This window comes from Crotalus tigris, unplaced genomic scaffold (assembly GCF_016545835.1).
Source record: "Crotalus tigris isolate CLP2741 ecotype Arizona unplaced genomic scaffold, ASM1654583v1 scf7180000024167.7108832, whole genome shotgun sequence".
Classification (NCBI taxonomy): domain Eukaryota; kingdom Metazoa; phylum Chordata; class Lepidosauria; order Squamata; family Viperidae; genus Crotalus; species Crotalus tigris.
This window is the reverse complement of record NW_024100417.1, coordinates 5,323,195-5,341,612: the sequence shown is the minus strand read 5'-3', so window position 1 is coordinate 5,341,612 and position 18,418 is coordinate 5,323,195.

The window sequence follows — 18,418 nt, the reverse complement described above, 5'->3', positions numbered from 1 at the left end:
ATATTATCTGTATTTGTAGAAAACTTCATTTCTAAACCCAGTGCTAATGCAGAGGTAGACAAAACAACACTGTCCACATATAAACAGTGGTACTGTTAGGCTTGGAGGATTCCTAAGGTTTGCCAAAGAGTGAGTACAATATATATTAAGAAATGCTAAAGGAGAACTGAAACAAGACAACAAATATGGATAGGCATGCAGTATGCAGAAAGGTGGATAGATAGATAAAAAAAATAGTTCTTCATGAATAGGAGAACTTTACAGAGGAGCATTTTGTTGCAAATTCAATAAACTGGCAGAAGAAAAAGGCAAGTCTAAGGGATGAGTTCAGTTAATTGTGCGTGTTAGCATTGGCTTGATCAGCAAGGGAGAGAAAAAGGAAGACTGCAAACTTCTACGAAAGAGGAAAAGAAAAATGGTGGTAAGATAGCTTGTAAGGACCCTTTCTTTACTGTCTACCTGATCATTATGCACTTAAGCAGCAGGAATTACAGACCACTGCCATGATCACTGGCTCCTGAGAAGCATCAATCCTGAGAGGCGGGACGATCAGTCCTTCCCAAAATTGTGCTACTAATTGGCAAGCAAACTAAGGTCTCTTGGAGGAAGAATCAGAATACATCCTTGCTGCCTTTCTTAGGAGCCAAATTCTGGTGCAAAAAGGAGACAGATCTTGCCCATTTATGCCCCCCCCCAGATGAATATGTATATATGTGACTGGGTACTTGTTATTCTCAACCCCATGTGTGGACCAGCAAATGCTACCTTGGTAGCAAAATGTGACAACCCACCTCCACTTTAAAAACAAATAAACTATGTTCCTTTTGGTATCCCTGAGCATCTTTTTTATTGCTTACCAACAACCGAAACTGTTTTGGAACCTTAGCCTCGAGAGATTAGCTAATCTGACCCAGTGAACAAACCTGCTTCCAAAAATTGCAGCTCTTTTGTCATGTGTAGCAAATCTATTTACTAACATGAAAGCTGGATAATTAAATGACACTTCCTGGAACACATGGAGGAAGCTTTATATAATGCTACATGAAAGAGAGCTGCTGCTTAATCAGGAGGATATTGTTCCTTCTATATACATGAGTATGTCTACTCTGAGTATGTACACAGGGAGGATGGGAATTATATGTGAGCACATGCATACAAGTATATGTTACAGTCTTAATATTGGGGGGGAGTCATAGTTTACTAAAAGAACTGAACTGCTATATTGTGGGTATCTATTTGCATACCTGGCCTTTTTATTATAAACTAAGCTCTTCCTGTGCCATATGATCTTTTAGAGCAAATGTTATAAAGAGCTAATAAATTAAAAAGGGAACAATAGAAATTTAGCTAGTTGCTAAACTAAAGACCTTACATTGGTCTTGTCATCAAATTCAGGCAACTAAAGTTCCTGTGTACTGCACTGTACTGTAAAATTGATGCTTACAATAGCTCTGTAGTTAAATTGAAGATAAGCAGAGAATGGCTTTAGTTTCTAAAGTCTTAATACTATAATGACTATGTTGTGCCAAACCTAAGTATAACCCATACTTCAGAGTGTCTCTCCCACCCCGTTATCCAGTGTAAAACTAGTGTATATTAACCTGTTTATATAAAAGTAAAAATTAATTCAATTGCCATAATTATATATCTTCTAATTTGAATTTGCATAGGATGATTAATTACATTAATTAAACAATTTTCATTTGGAAAGAAGCACAGAGTAAAATCCAATTTAAGATCCAGATTGAAAACAAGCCAATATATTCATTGCTCCCTGCAATTTATTTTTTTTAAATCAAGTATGAAATCTGCATTAGGAAAGTTGTTTAATTTTGGCCCTTTTATCTCCCCCCCCCCCCGCATTGATGATAAATCTCATGTCCAAATTTTTTGCCCAATGACAGATAAATTCACACAGGCAGGTTCTGCAATCTTCTATTATTCAACAATTCAGTTACATAACATTGCACAAATGTTTCATGCAGAATGCATTTGAAGATATCCTTGTTGCAAATGTGGTGTCAATATATACATTCACAGAGGTAACTGTCAATCAGACAACCTAAATCAGTGGTTCTCAACCTTTTTAGTGCCGCGACCCCCAACCGGTCGTCTACTCAACCGGTCATAAGTCAAGGACTATGGGGCAGCACCATTTGCAGAATGGGACTTTTGGCGGGCTCAGCAGGGCAGAGACAGCCTGGACAATTCCTATTGGCTTTTGAAAGCCAATAGAATTAGACTCTATTCAAGAGAGTCTATTCTATTGGCTTTCAAAAGGGAGTAGCACAGCTAAGGAAAAGGGGGAAAAAATGGCGGACTGCGTTGTTTGGCGACCCCCGTGAAATGGTCGTTCGACCCCAAAGGGGGTCCCGACCCACAGGTTGAGAACCACTGACCTAAATAAGCAGCCAACATTAATTATTTGGCAAAAAAAAAAAGAGCTGTTATATTTTCTGAGTCCTGAACAAGAATTCTGGGAAGGAAAAAATATCCATCTGCATTTTAAAAATTTAGCTGGTTCCATTTGCACTAATTCTTTCCTGTAGTGTAAATTATTTGAGGCATCTGAAATTGCAACCTCAGGAGAAAAGACTAGATGGGGCAGAGCGATTGTGTGGACGTCTGTCAGCCATTTGTGTGAATGAAACAGTATTTTTCTACCACTATGCTCATATGAATTAAAACCAGCAAGGGGAGCCTATCGATACATTCGTACTACTTAACTGTTTACTTGTTTCTCCAGGTGGCTATAATTAACAATACTGGATATGAAAACTAGTCTTTTCATTATAGCCATGGCTTAATTCAGTGCAGATTTGCATTTTCTGGAACACATGATGTCTTTCAGACCTTATCTTTGCTTGTCTGCTTCTCACAGAACTATCCATTTCCAAAGTGCCCAGATTGCATTTTCACCTCTCTTCTACCTTAGATCATATTAATCATTAAAGTGAGATGCTGTAGTCAGAATCAGTTTGGCATAACAATTTAAAACTTGGATGCAATCATGCTTTCCGTTAGGATTCAATTTTCAGAATTTCCAGTCAGAAACCAATAAGGTTGGAGAATATTTAGCTATATCACTGAGCTTTTCCTCTTTAGAAAATATAAGAGGTAATGTAGCTATCATCAGCCTACAAAGTCTTTTTGTCTGGGATACAAATAGGCTAAAATGGGCTGATCAATTGAACATCTGGACTTCACTGGGATGTCTCCACTTCTAAATATGAGCCAGCAGTGTGCTGCAGCTGCCAAAAAGGCCAACACAGTGCTAGGCTGCATTAACAAAGGGATAGAATCAAGATCACGTGAAGTATTAATACCACTCTTCAATGCCTTGGAAAGGCCACACTTGGAATACTGCATCCAGTTTTGGTCACCACGATGTAAAAAAGATGTTGAGACTCTGAAAGAGTACAGAGAAGAGCAACAAAGATGATTAGGGGACTGGAGGCTAAAACATATAAGGAACAGTTGCTAGAATTGGGTATGTCTAGTTTAACGAAGAGAAGGACAAGGGGGGACATGTAGCAGTATTCCAATATCTCAGGGGCTGCCATAAAGAAGAGGGAATTAAGCTATTTTCCAAAGCACCTGAAGGCAGGACAAGAAGCAACGGGTGGAAACTAATCAAGGAGAGAAGCAACCTAGAACTAAGGAGAAACTTCCTGACAGTGAGAACAATGAATCAGTGGAACAGCCTGCCTCCAGAAGCAGTAAATGCTCCAACACTGGAAGTTTTTAAGAAGAGACTGGACAGCCATTTGTCTGAAATGGTGAAGGGTTTCCTGCCTGAGCAGGGGGTTGGACTAGATGACCTCCAAGGTCCCTTCCAACTTTACTACTATTACTATTACTATTACCGACTGGAAAGTACAAGTCTATGTTTGTGTGTTCATAAACATGATAAATCATAAACTACAGTTTATAGATCATAGTATGGTGATTCGGCTACCCTCTGATGCACCATTTGGAGCAGTGGTTCTCAACCTTTTTAATGCTGCGACCCCCAGCCGGTCATAAGCCGAGGACTACTCAACCAGTCGTAAGTCAAGGACTATTCAACTGGTGCAGCACCGTTTGCAGAATGGGACTTTTGGCGGGCTCAGCAGGGTAGAGACAGCCTGGACAATTCCTATTGGCTTTTGAAAGCCAATAGAATTAGACTCTATTCAAGAGAGTCTATTCTATTGGCTTTCAAAAGCCAATAGAATAAAAGGGAGTAGCACAGCTAAGGAAAAGGGGGGAAAAATGGCGGACTGCGTTGTTTGGCGACCCCTGTGAAATGGTCGTTCGACCCCAAATGGGGTCCCGACCCACAGGTTGAGAACCACTGATTTAGAGACAGAAGATGCTAACTGTTGTTACCTGTTGCTTCAGTGACTGAACTTATTTTCATCTAGATATCAATGTGAAAAATGTGCTTGGAGACACTCAAGGCCCAGCTTGTTAGGCTAATCTTTTCTGCACTTGTATGACAGACCCTGGGAAGGCAGGCTGCCCCCTTGCACACAGTACTTTGGGCAGCTGGCAGGCTTTCCTGTAACAGTGAAAGTTAGCGGTGAGAGAAAATAAAGTTGTGCTTAGCATGTTATAGAGGAAGAGAGGTAAAAAGGGCAGGAAATTTGTGCCGTGTCCATTTCCCCTTGGCCCTAAGCCGAGGCTCATTCCGGATCTGGGATTTGCGTAGGCAGTTTTAAAAATAACGGGTATATAAGGAGAAATGCCGAGGGCCAGTGAAATCCATAACAAAGGGTCTAAGAGCTGCACAATAGAGTGACTAGACCTAGCACTGCAACAGGGGATATGATCAAAGCAAATGTTCCAAACTGGAATAGTTCAAGAAACTTGAGTGTGTGCGCGTGTGTTTATGTAGACAAGTAGGTATATGAATCAATGCCAGAAGTATAAATAAAGGGCACTCCTGCTCCCCAATGGCACAACTCCAATGGAAGTCAGCAGACTGAATCTTTATAAAGGAATCCTAAGTATGTTCAAAATTTAAGTTCCCCTCAATATAATGAACTTGACTTCCTAACAAGCATAGGATTGCAGATTTAGATACATATTTGAAAAACTTGCTAAAGCTCAGAATGTGCTCTCTCTCTGTGTGTGTGTGTGTGTGTGTGTGTGTGTTTCCACACCAATATACAAACATCAGACCAGTTCCTGCCCTTCAATTCATTGTAGTTAGCTTCTGTTTTATAATCCATCCTGGAAAATAACCATTATAAATCTTCCTACTAACAGGTGGGGTTACATGTGCTAATATAAAATATTTCATTGAGATTTTGCATGTCTGTAATTATTGAAGTTTTCTGAGAGATAATTACTATAACAGGTGTGTGAGATATAACCCTTAATAGGAGAGCAAATACTATTTTATCAAGTTCACTTCAGTGTTATAAAGGAAAGTAGTCAGAAGCTTTCTTGAGAAGCATTTTCAAAGGAAATGTTGGGTTCTAGCATGCATTTTTTAAATGATTTGACAAAAAAATAACAGGTTACTCTTTCCCAATAATGGGCAGAGCAGCACAAATTGAATACCTGCGTTTAAAATGAAAATGGCGGATAAGAAGGTACGGTTTTGATTTCTTCTCTCCGCTCTCTGAACGTGAATTTATGGACCGAGTGGAAGATTCCTATCAAGTTTAGCTTCAGTTAAGGAGAGGCTCAGGAGAAAATTCACAGGAAGCCACAGAGCCAAACATGAAAAAAGTACGAGACGCTTTTTGGAGTCAAGGACGCTATTAGCAAAATTCCCTTTTATTTCCGTGGTCCTCTATCGCAGTCCTGGGGATCCGATGTGATGATACAATCGAGTTTACTCCCAGATAAGGAAGTAGGAACGAAACGCGGTAATTAATTTTACATAATCTACACCGCGAGTCTTCTTGCCACAACGGCAATATCAGACTTGATATTGATTTAATACCGCTGTAAAAGGAGGCTGGAAGAGCTCCCGATCGCCATTATTTATGCTTGCGTTTCAGCCCGTGTTATCTTTTTTTTAAACTGCTGTTTCAGTTCGCACCTGCCCTTCCCTTAAAGGAAAAACGCACTAGGGCGGGGGACTGGGGAAGAAAGCTCTATTACATTGGGGGGGGGGAGACATCTAAATAAATAAATTTAGTACATGACAAATAAGCCATACTTATTAAGGAGAATTATGTTACACCCTCCTTCCGACGCTTCCCTGGGCCTCTGTTAGTGAACGCGCGTTCGCGTAAACAACCCTGCCCAACTGGAGCTCTACTTGTATCTGAGCTCCGTGCAATTCGTAGTGGCTATTGCTGGCTGAGGATAATACGAATTGTACTTGAATACAGCTGGAAATCAACCGGTCGGGGAAAGCTAATATTAAACACCAGAAAACTTACTCTAAATATTCTGCAAAAGGATCCTTTGCGAGTTTCGGGGAGACGGAAATTACGCAAGAGGCAGGAGAAGGCGTGGGGGGAAGAGTACACGAAGCGTCCCAAGCACCCCCAGCAACGCCTAGATCGAGGGTGTCCAACACTGTCTAAGACTTTTAGACTCCAATTGCCAGAATTTTCTTGGGGTTGCCAAAATTGAAGACCCCTGGCCTAGACTGAAGAGCAGGCGGAACAAGATTGAAAGCTTCACCTGTCCTGATCCCGCGGGGGGGGGGGAGATACAGAGTTTTGACTCACCTCCATTTGGAGGGATTCTTTAGCAAGACAACGCCTGATAGCCTTATTTCCTTTCTATCAGCGGGGGGGGGGGGCTGCCAGACCTTGATAAGTGAAACTGCCTCTAACGGAGGTCACTTCTATTTTTTCTGTTACATTTTTTTTCTTGCTTGGCCCTAGTGGGAAATCCTCAGGTTTTTTGGAAAGGACCCTGTAGTTTAGGTGAAATATTTTCATATTGGAATTGGTTAGTTTTAGCTTATCTAAAAGTCTAGCATCCTTCTGAACAGTTTGCTAACATATGGGTTAACTAAGCTGTGGTTTCTATTGAATTAGCCCAGTTGTTTGCATTCTCACAACACTTGACTTCAAATCACATTTGTTGGGTTTGTGCACTCCAACTCCAAACCTGGCAACCACATTACAAGTTTAGAAGGTTATGCAGACATCTAGGTTGAGACAACCTTCTTTTAAACAGAAGCATCTTTATGATGACAGTTTGCTTTTGTAACCAAGGTTCCTTTCCCCATATAATATCTCATGTTTGGGGTTGTAGCCAGATCAAAATGGCACAAGACTGTTCCTCTGTGAGAAGGACTGCTTCCTTTGGGGCCCAAGGGTTAATCCAGAGTGATGATTAAAATTACAACATTGAATTGCTATTTTAAAGTTGGCTGTCTCCTTTCCTGGTACTTAAAATACAACAATAATATTGAAATGCTTGTCTTAGCCATCTGCCTCTCTTTATCTAATAGTCAGCGTGCTCCAAGCGATTGTTTTAGAAAGCTACTATGCACAAGTAAGCCTCCCCCATGATCACATCATGGTTTGACATCCTTTTTTTTTACTGGTGGCTATGTGGAGGTTTTGGGATTAATCCAGGATTGGGGAGGTGAGTGCTTCAATTCCAGTTCTGAGCCTTTTTTCAGAGTCACCAGCTCCCAATAATAAGCTTACATTGTTCATAGTGCTTTGGGTTTGGTGTGTGAAAGGATTTCTATGTACTGTATTGGATTTTATTGTTACAAACTGTTATTCACATTTCTGCCCAACCTTTCCCTCTGTGAAAGAGTGCGGCTGATTCTTGATATTTCATGTAGTATTCATAGGTGACAATATATTCTCTTTGGACTCAAAACTTCTGTACATTTTTTTATCTAATGGCTATTATCTCAAGTTATCTTATCTAATAGCTACTGTAGCCACGAGTATTTATGTGAAGAATTACTTTCTTTCGCCATTCATTTAATGATGACCTATATGGAACATTCAACTGAGGTGGAGAACAGTCTAAGATTCTCCAATTCCTTTTATGATTGACCAGTCAAATAAATAGGACAGAAAGGTGGGTTCTCTCACACAATTATATAGAAGGTGACTTATATGTAGGTTGCTCACATTTTTGGGTTATTTTCTAGCCTAGAAAATTGGGAATTTGCTTTTTCAGGAAAGTTTTAAAAAATGTTATATTCAATTCTGGATGATAATAAATAATCTTGTAACATTAAATTGTAATTAATATTGATAGATTATTGGAAATAAAGAAAGGGAAAAACTAAATTATCTAAACAATATAGTTTTAACATTGCTCAATACTGTATACATATATAAATAAATGTATTAAGATTTACAAAACCATAACAAGCAAAAGCAAAATATAAATCATCAGCAAAAACAGCACTTTCCATGTTGTAGCTATTCTTTGTCTCTGTGAAGAGGCTCTCTTATTTCTTTACAATAGACCTCACCAATCTGGTATACTCCTGATAGACTGATACTACAGTTCCAATGCACGTACGTGCACACATACACACACACACACACACACAAACACGCACACCAGCAGACTTTTAGCCATTCTGCCTACATTTTCTGGGAACTATCGCCCCAACACATTTTGAAACCACCAGTTTGATTAAGACATCTTTTCAGTGGATTGTTCTACATGGAAAACCAGAATTGCTTATAAGATGAGCAGCTATATAAATATAATAAATAAATACATGGAACATCATGGCAATAATGCCCCAGGCATTCAGATAGCCATCTACTTTCTCATCTTCTACTATTTGAAAATGTAGATTCAAGTATTGGAATTGAGCTACATGCTTTACCACTAACCCATGGTCCTTTCTAATGCATTTGACATTTAACATCATGTAATTATCACATGTGATCACTATACAATTATAGAATGTGTGTGTATATTTAGCTGGTATAAAAAATATATGTATGCTGACAGATATATCCTGCCTTTCAAAAATAAAGATTCAAATACTACCCATTTAACAACATGCTATAAAAAAAAGTATTTTACCTTGTCTCATTTATTCCCTCTCAACTTGTTTTGGACTACAACTCTGCTGCAAGGAGCATTTGTTAACATCATTATGAGTTTTCTTCAACTATTCTAAGTTGTCTTTTTTAAAAGATAGGTTTTAAAAAAAGAATTGTAGTAAGGAGTGCTTCACGTGTATGATTTTCTTAAGTCTCATAAGAACTCTATAAAATGAGTATTTTTTTTAAATTTTTCTTCATATTGTAGATTGGAAAAAAGTGATGCCCAAATTAAGGGATAATAGGTTGCCTAGTAGCCCTCCCTGGCCTGATGTCCACCTAGATGTCTTGGACTAATTTACTTTTTCCAGGCCTGACGTCCTGTAGATGTGTTTTCCCATCGAGCATAGCCATTTTTGAGAACTATAATCCAATATATGTGGAAGGCACTGCATTGTAGGAGACTGTGGGATATATAGTGAGGGGAAAAATTATTTGATCCCCTGCTGATTTTGTACATTTGTCCACTGACAAAGAAATGATCAGTCTATAATTTTAATGGTAGGTTTAGTTTAATAGTGAGAGACAGAATAACAACAACAAATCCAGAAAAACGCATTTCAAAAAAGTTATAAATTGATTTGCATTTTAATGAGTGAAATAAGTATTTCATACCTTATCAATCAGCAAGATTTTTGGCTCCCAGGTGTATTTTATATAGGTAACAAGCTCTTAAAGGGAGTGCTCCTAATTTCAGCTTGTTACCTGTATAAAAGACACCTGTCCACAGAAGCAATCAATCAGATTCCAAACTCTCCACTATGGCCAAGACCAAAGAGTTGTCCAAGGATGTCAAGGACAAGATTGTAGACCTACACAAGGCTGGAATGGGTACAAGACTATCACCAAGCAGCTTGGTAAGAAGGCGACAACAATTGGTGCAATTATTCGCAAATGGAAGAAACACAAAATAACTGTCAATCTCCCTCAATCTGGGGCTCCATGCAAGATCTCACCTTGTGGAGTTTCAGTGATCATGAGAACGGTGAGGAATCAGCCCGAAACTACACGGGAGGATCTTGTCAATGATCTCAAGGCAGCTGGAACCATAGTCACCAAGAAAACAATTGGTAACACACTATGCCATGAAGGACTGAAATCCTGCAGCACCTGCAAGGTCCCCCTGCTCAAGGAAGCACATGTATAGGCCCGTCTGAAGTTTGCCAATGAACATCTAAATGATTCAGAGGAGAACTGGGTGAAAGTGTTGTGGTCAGATGAGACCAAAATCGAGCTCTTGGGCATCGCCGTGTTTGGAGGAGAAATGCTGCCTATGACCCCAAGAACATCATCCCCACGGTCAAACATGGAGGTGGAAACATTATGCTTTGGGTGTGTTTTTTGCTAAGGGGACAGGACAACTTCACTTCATCAAAGGGACGATGAACAGGGCCATGTACCATCAAATCTTGGGTGAGAACTTCCTTCCCTCAGTCAGAGCATTGAAAATGGGTCGTGGATGGGTATTCCAGCATGGCAATGACCCAAAACACAAGGCCAAGGCAACAAAGGAGTGGCTCAAGAATGAGCACATTAAGGTCCTGGAGTGGCCTAGTCCAGGGCTTTTCAACCTTTTCACCTATTGTACCACTTTTAGGATATGGCAACATCCGAGTACCACCAGTCACCTAGCAAGGTGTCAAAAACGTGATGACCCCCCACCAAAAAGGAAAAAAGTGATAAAGTACAGGTAATCCTCGACTTACAACAGTTCACTTAGTGATTGTTCAAAGTTACAATGGCACTGAAAAAGTGTCCCCCAAGCCATAGCCGAGTAAGACATCTGCCTGCCCGACTGGCAGTGCTCTTCCTCCTGTCCGAGGTTTTCATTGTTGTGAGCATTTCTGTTGAGGATTGGCAGTAGGGGTGGGAGGTGTTGGGTTTTTATTTCCCCCGTCTGTTGGGTGGTTGTAGTAGGTTTTGGTCACTTCACATGACCGTGGAACACTGTGACTGTCATAAATATGAATCAGTTTCCAAGCATCTGAATGTAAATCACAAGACCCTGGAGATGCTGCAACATTTCCAGCTGATCAGCGCTTCTTCTGGGCTCAGCAGAAGCACCAGGATCAGCGCCGAGCTCCAGCTGGAGCCTGGCGCTGATCCTGGCACTTCCGCTGAGCCCTGACAGCCCTGAAGCTCCAACCATCTCTCACTCAGGCTTATGCTGTGCTGCCACCAGTTCAGCTCATTCCCCTCCCCTGCTACTTTCCTAGGATGGTCGTGTACCACCTGCCAGATGCCAATGTACCACAGGTGGTACCCGTACCACTGGTTGAAAAGCCCTGGCTAGTCAGCCTCCAGACCTTAATCCCATAGAAAATCTGTGAAGGGAACTGAAGGTTTGAGCTGCCAAACATCAGCCTCGAAACCTTAATGACTTGGAGAGGATCTGCAAGGAGGAGTGGGACAAAATCCCTCCTGAGATGTGTGCAAACCTGGTGGCCAACTACAAGAAAGGTCTGACCTCTGTGATTGCCAATAAGGGTTTTGCCACCAAGTACTAAGTCATATTTTGCAAATCAATTTATAACTCTTTTGAAATGCGTTTTTCTGGAATTTTTTGTTATTCTGTCTCTCACTGTTAAACTAAATCTACCATTAAAATTATAGACTGATCATTTCTTTGTCAGTGGGCAAATGTACAAAATCAGCAGGGGATCAAATACTTTTTTCCCTCACTGTAGCTAGCACTTTTACAGAATCATTTGGCAACTACTTATTTTTTAAATTGTCTATTCTTCTGCTTTTAACTGATAGTGATTAGCTCTTTCACTTCAAGGACAGAGTGTGCTTGATTGTACTTGTATTTGATTCCGCAATAGTATATCATGTTAACAGCTAGTTTATTGAAAGGATACAAAGACACCAAAACAGATCAAATAGGTATTTCCATTTGAAATTTACCATGGAGGGAAAATGACTTTCCAGGCTTTGTGTGGCCACTCTGGGACTGATTTAACACTACAGAATTCATTCTGAATTTGAAGCAAAGATAAAAAATATATAAATAATATGCTGCAAAATAATTTTCTTACAGAGACTATTATGTACATTGAGTAAGACTCCTGGATCTCTTGGAGAAAGATTTGCATAGTTGTTGCTCTTCTGGATTACAGCATCAATTTATTGTGCTACTCCACCCTGATAATTAAGGTCTAGTAAGGAGAGTAACTGGAAAAGTAACTTTAGATTTAGCCTTAGGAAGCCAGCTTGCCTTTTCCTTGATGGCCATTATATCCACATTATTTTCCAGAGTGATCTCTGCCTTTTGAACTGCAACATCAGCCCAAAACATCTTACAGACTCAACTGAGTATGGGGAGACCTGTGCAGGCAGTAGGCTTGGGGAGATAAACCTATCTCTGGTAGACAAACTCAACAGTTTAAGGAAATTCCTGGTACTATGTGGCTGGAGGCCAAGTCCCAACTTACTCTACCAAGAAAGATCATATATGCTGAGCTTTCTAATGGGCACCTTCCCATATAGTTCTCAAGAGGCTAAAAACATTTCCTATTAGTTTATATACGGAATCCTGCCGAGATTGACAAGTGAAACACACAGAAGGAACCTGTCTTTTGTGCCCAAGGCATGGAAAGCCCCATCTCTGCAAAAAGCAGAACATCCTAAACTGAAGGAACTAAGGAGAAATGCTATACTGAAATCAGCAATGCCCTTTTTATGTGTAATGGGGGGGGGAGCTGCTAAACAATCAGACTTCTGTACTTGAGTAGGAATGCATTATAATGCACTTGACCATTTTCAAGCTAATGACTCACAAAATGTTTTGGCAGATTTTTGTACCAAAGATACAAGACTAGAAAAATGAGAGACCAATTATCTTTCTCCTGCCACACATATTTTTTGCCGCTGTACCTCACAGAGAAGGCAGCTGAGACTTCTTACAAAGTGATAAAATTATCATTGCTTGGAATACTCAACAGACATTACCAGTGTACATACATATTATCTGAGAAAGAAATTAAAATTGAAGGTTCTATTGTTTTAAAAAACAAAAATCTCCAAGACTAGATCAAGACTGAAGTTAAATACTACTCAACACAAAGAATCTATGAGACATGCTCATGTAATTACAACTATGCAGAAACAAAGGATGCTTTGGTAACTAAAAGAATAATAAGTTAATTATCACGTAAGGTTTAGATTAACATAGTCTATGTTTCCCAAAGGAAGTTGGTATCTTTTCTTGATACTTTTTTCAATGACTTTATATATAGTGGATGAATATTCATTGGGGAACCAGTGTCAAAATTAAAAATAATTAAATATTGACTTATAATATTTTGAAATAGTTTTAGCTCTTTGAAAAGCTGAATAGTTCAGGTTTTCACACAAATAGAAATACATTTTTAAGTTCTCTGGCAATCAAATATCTGGAATTTTTGTCTGTTTTCCTTAATGTATATACAAATCAGAATCTTAATTTATTCCAAAACAATGCATTTGATCAAAAGTTATTGCTTCAAATAGTTTAATGCATTGGGATTCTGTATCCCAAGCATAATCATAGGATCACATACACTGTTATCAACTGATTAACATATTTCATTGGAATGTCCTGCAATCAGGGCCAATATGCTAATTATGGAAATCTCAATATTTATAGCCTGAATGGTATCATCAACACATAAGAGGCTGAATTGGGGAATTCCAGGATTTGTAGAAATGTAAAAAAAAATGTTTATGAAGCAAAATAATTTAATTTATTCAGTAAGAATTGAATAAACTCAGTGGGCTTTTACACTGAGCGACATAGGGTAGGAGTAAAGAAAAAACCAGGGAACAGATACTAACAGATAGTTAGTATCTTGTACCATAAAATTCTAAACTGCAATCTCCTGTTGCAGGTTCTTATTCTAAGAAAATGTTTCATATCACATCACATCTTTGGTCCCACTGCATGATATTACCAGAATTCAGACAAACAGCTGTACATGCTAGACATCCCACATTTCTGGTATTTACCAGCAGTCATGCAGATTGGCAAGGAACATGGACAAAATTAATTAAATGAACACAATGACTTAGCTACTTAACAAGTACATCTAAAAATCAAATAGTCCATTACAGCATTCTATATATCTGTAGTTAAAATGTTGGCAGCAGCCTGCAGTACTTAGTGCTTTTTGTACACTTTCCTTTGGAAGGTGGGCTAGGAGGAGATATCCCATTTCCTCATTCTGGAGAGGCCACCCAAAAAGATATTGAGAGATCAATTTATGGGATAAACCACCCATTATGTATTTATCTAATGAACAAAAATAACCTCTGTTTATCTCCTTACCTTCTTGTATTATCTGAGTAATTTCAGACATTCAAAACTGTTGTGGGGAACAGACCCAGCATTAAGTCCGTACACAAGGAAATTATTTGTTGTCTTTTCTCTTGAAGGATATGAATCTTCTTGTGGCTGTACTTCCAAATCGAGACATGTAATTTACATTTATATTACTTTTGTAATTGGAAGAGGAGAGACGTATTAGTCTATGGTGGCAAAAAATCGGGAAGAGTCTGTAAGTACCTTTTCCGAGTAACACGTTTTATTAAAAAGTGCAGCTAGTGAAAGCTTATGCTTTGAATAAAATTCGTTAATTTTAGTTTTTTTCATTAGTTTCTATTTTGACTCTCCTCCCTGCTGCTGCCATCTTGTTAATACATAGGTTAACATTCCCTGATAAAGAGTTGTTATTCAATAGCTTTCTGTAAAGATCAGCGATTCGTGTATGGCTGTTAACTTTATCACTTCTCTGGATCTAATGATTTAATTGGGGGGCATTTTATATAGCTTTATTTATTTATTTATTTATTAATAAAATTTATATGCTTTTGCTTTGTATATATTATATGCTTTGTATATATTGTGAATTATGTGTCTACAATTGTCTTCCTGTCCCCAATCCTTATTCCATGTTTAAAACACCTATTATATTTCTGAAGTTTTAGGGCAAAAGAAACAACAACAAAAGGTTTTTGCCAGCCCTAATTTTTAAAATATTTATAATACACGGTCATATTCTAAACTTCCTGAAATTATAACACCATTTTGATTTTTGTTGTTCAGGTGCTAAGTCATGTCTGACTCTTCAGAACCCCATAGACCATAGCATGCCAACCCCCCCCCCCCATCCTCCACTGACTCCCTGAGTTTGTCCAAATTCATATACATTGCGTCGATGATACAAGGGCAATTCAGAAATAAACCTCTGTTTGGTTATCAATAACAGACACTCGCAGGTACAGAACGTTTATTATACACATTAGAAAACTACAACACTACATTACTTTTCAACATAATCACCATTCAAATTGAAGCACTTGTCATAACATCTTACAAGGTTTGAAATTCCTTAGTAGTAGTCATTTGGTGCCAAATCTGAAGGACAGACTGGGTTGATAAGCTGTAGATTTGGACCTCAAAGTCCAGCCTAGGGATGAAAACATAGAGGTCTTGGAGAATTTCTGGACACTGAAGAGAGTTGTTAGGAACTTTTCTGCCTGGGCTTTCCTATTATTTTATTTAAATATATCCAATAAAAGGACTCAAGATGAGTTAGGGCATCTGAGAAGAAAGAACAGAATTTCCCTCATAGGTATCAAGAGCCTGCACTTGTATCTAGTCTTCTTTATTATTTGTTTGATAGCTAAATCTGATCTGGTAAAAACTTGGGGTCTAGGTTTGCTAGGTCTTGAATATATTAGGTTCTGTTCCAAAACAAACCCAATGCTCCTCACTTCCCTTTTGGTCTGCAACATAGGCTGAGTATAGAGATAAGTCCCGATTTTCTCTTCTACATCTTAACCGTCATGGGACTGCTGTCCTTTCTCTAGGATCCTAATTGGTGAGATGTTTAACTCCAGTTTGAAAGTTTAATTTCATGAGGGGGTGGAATGAAAATAGAGTGAAAGATAGGTCTGCAATGGGAGAGAGAGTACAAGACAATCCAGTGACATTCCTTCCACATTTGGTCTAGTTCCTCTTAGTCTTCCAGTCTTGTCTGTGGTCCCTAAATGATTTTTTCCTACTAGACCAAAAAGTCCTACAGATTGGTTCCACCCCAAGAACTCCATCAGCTTTCAAGTTAAAATTAATGTTATTAAAAGATGACGAAGCTGAATTTGTGCAGATAATTGTAAAAGAAAGAAAGAAAGAAAGAAAGAAAGAAAGAAAGAAAGAAAGAAAAAAGAAAACAAGTAATTGTAGAAATAGCAACACTGATGAATATGATTGAGGAGATAGGACAGATGGTAAACTAGATTTGAATTATGTATGTGATCTGTGCCAGTAAGATGAGTGACATTTATTTCTGACCAGTCCAACAAGTTAGTGTTAGCAAGAAAAGATTCACAACATAGAGACCATAATAAAAAAGACCTTGAAGAAATTTTAAATGAAATAGTTAAACTGGTCTACCCAACTTATGAAAAAATGTGAGGACAATAAACTGAACAATTTTCAAGTCAAATATTTAAGAAATAGAAAGGAAACGAATAATGTGCTGTTGACTAAGGATAGTAGAAAAAAACAGTATTTTTCAATGAAAGAAAAAGAATTGGCCTGGTGGTTAAGACACCGGTCTAGAAAGCTAGAGACCTTGAGTTTGAGTCCCACCTTAACTATGAAAGCCAGTTGGGTGACTTGGGGCCAGTTACACTTTCTCAGCCCAACTCACTTCATATGGTTGTTGTTGTGGGAAAAGGAGGAGGAAGGTGTGTTGGATATATTTGCCACCTTAAGTTATTTGTAAAAATAATGAAGGCGAGATATAAATAAGTAAATAAATAAATGTTTAAAATGCAACATCCTGCCTCTTAACCTTGAAGTTTTATTAAGTTTTGCAATCCAGGAATAGATCTTAACTTACCTTTCTCTAATGGAACGTAATTAAAATTTGTGGAATGTCATTTTCTTACCAATTAGAGCACTCTATATTACCGCCTACTTCTTTCTGGTGTTGGAAAAGATTGAGAGTGGTCTTCCTTAACCAGTGGCTTTCTGGATGTTTTGGATTACAACTCCCATCACTCTAACCAGTTGTGATCATACATGGGGGAGGGGGGACACCTAATAAGAATCATGGCTCAGTACATTTGAAGGATAATGTGTTAAGAAAGGCTAAATATGGATTCTTGAACATGAAAGTGTAAAAAAGGAAATGGGCCAATACTCTTTTCCCTAAAATCGAAGATATGCTATACTTAAAACAAATGGGATCAAACAGGATTTTTTTTAAAAAAAGTACAAAAGCAGTCAATATGTTACCTTAAGTAAATACTTGCTTAAACCTCTTCTTAAATAGTTGGAAGATTGCATAATAATGCCCCATTAGTATTTATAGGTCATTTTAAATTGTTCTGGGGGAAAAAAAGCACTAGATAAAATTAAATCGCTGGGCTTCTCTATGGAAAGTCTGTGTTCATTAGGATTTGATAATGCTAGAACTGCCTTGAAACAACATATCTGGGATATTGATCTCCAAACAAACTTAAGTAAGGTGGCACATTCCAATATTTGTCACTTGCTTCCAGAAGGATTCTTTCCAGCTTCTTATCTATTTTCCATTACAATTTTGAAATTTCGTAAAGCTTTCACCTTAGCCAGGCTGGATGCGTTGCCCTCGGCAGTCCATTTTGAACGGTTTAAGGGCATTCCTATGCACCTTCAGTTGTGTCCATGTGGTGATGGCTCTATAGAAACCCTAAGCCATATGTTGCTTCGTTGTTCTTTATATAAAGACTCTAGACAGATTCTTATATATCCGATATTGAAGAAGTTTCCAGGTAAGGGATATGTATTTTATCTAAAGTTGCTACTTTCAGATAAGGATCTGAAAATATCAATTCAGGTTGCCCAATTTTGTGCCACCATTTGCACAATACGTTGCACCACTATCAAGGTCTGAAAAATTTTAATATGATGTTTTATTTTGAGAATTTCGGATTATATTACATTGATTGTTTGATGGTTTTATATTCTGTAAATATGGAAGTAAAATTGTCACTGCTGTTATACTTTGATTATGTCTGGCCTTATGGCTGTAATAAACAGATTGATTGATTGATTGCATAATAATGGAAATCACTTTAATGAAATAGTTGAATTTCTTTCACGGTCAGTTTTGTTAATATATAAGTATCTATTGGGAAAAATTTCTGCCAGGATATCCTCTGAATCAGTGTCTCTCATCCTTGACTGGGGTGGGGAATTCTGAGAGTTGAAGTCCACTTTTTAAAAAAAAAAAAAAAAAAGTTGCCAGTGATGAGAAACACTGCTTTGGATTGCGGTAGATCTAAATTGCAATTGGTATCAGTATTAATATTATCATTATAATAACCAATGTGCATTGCACTTCAGGGAAGTTACCCTGCAGGTATGGCTGAATGTTAATACCCAGAAGCCTCAGTCA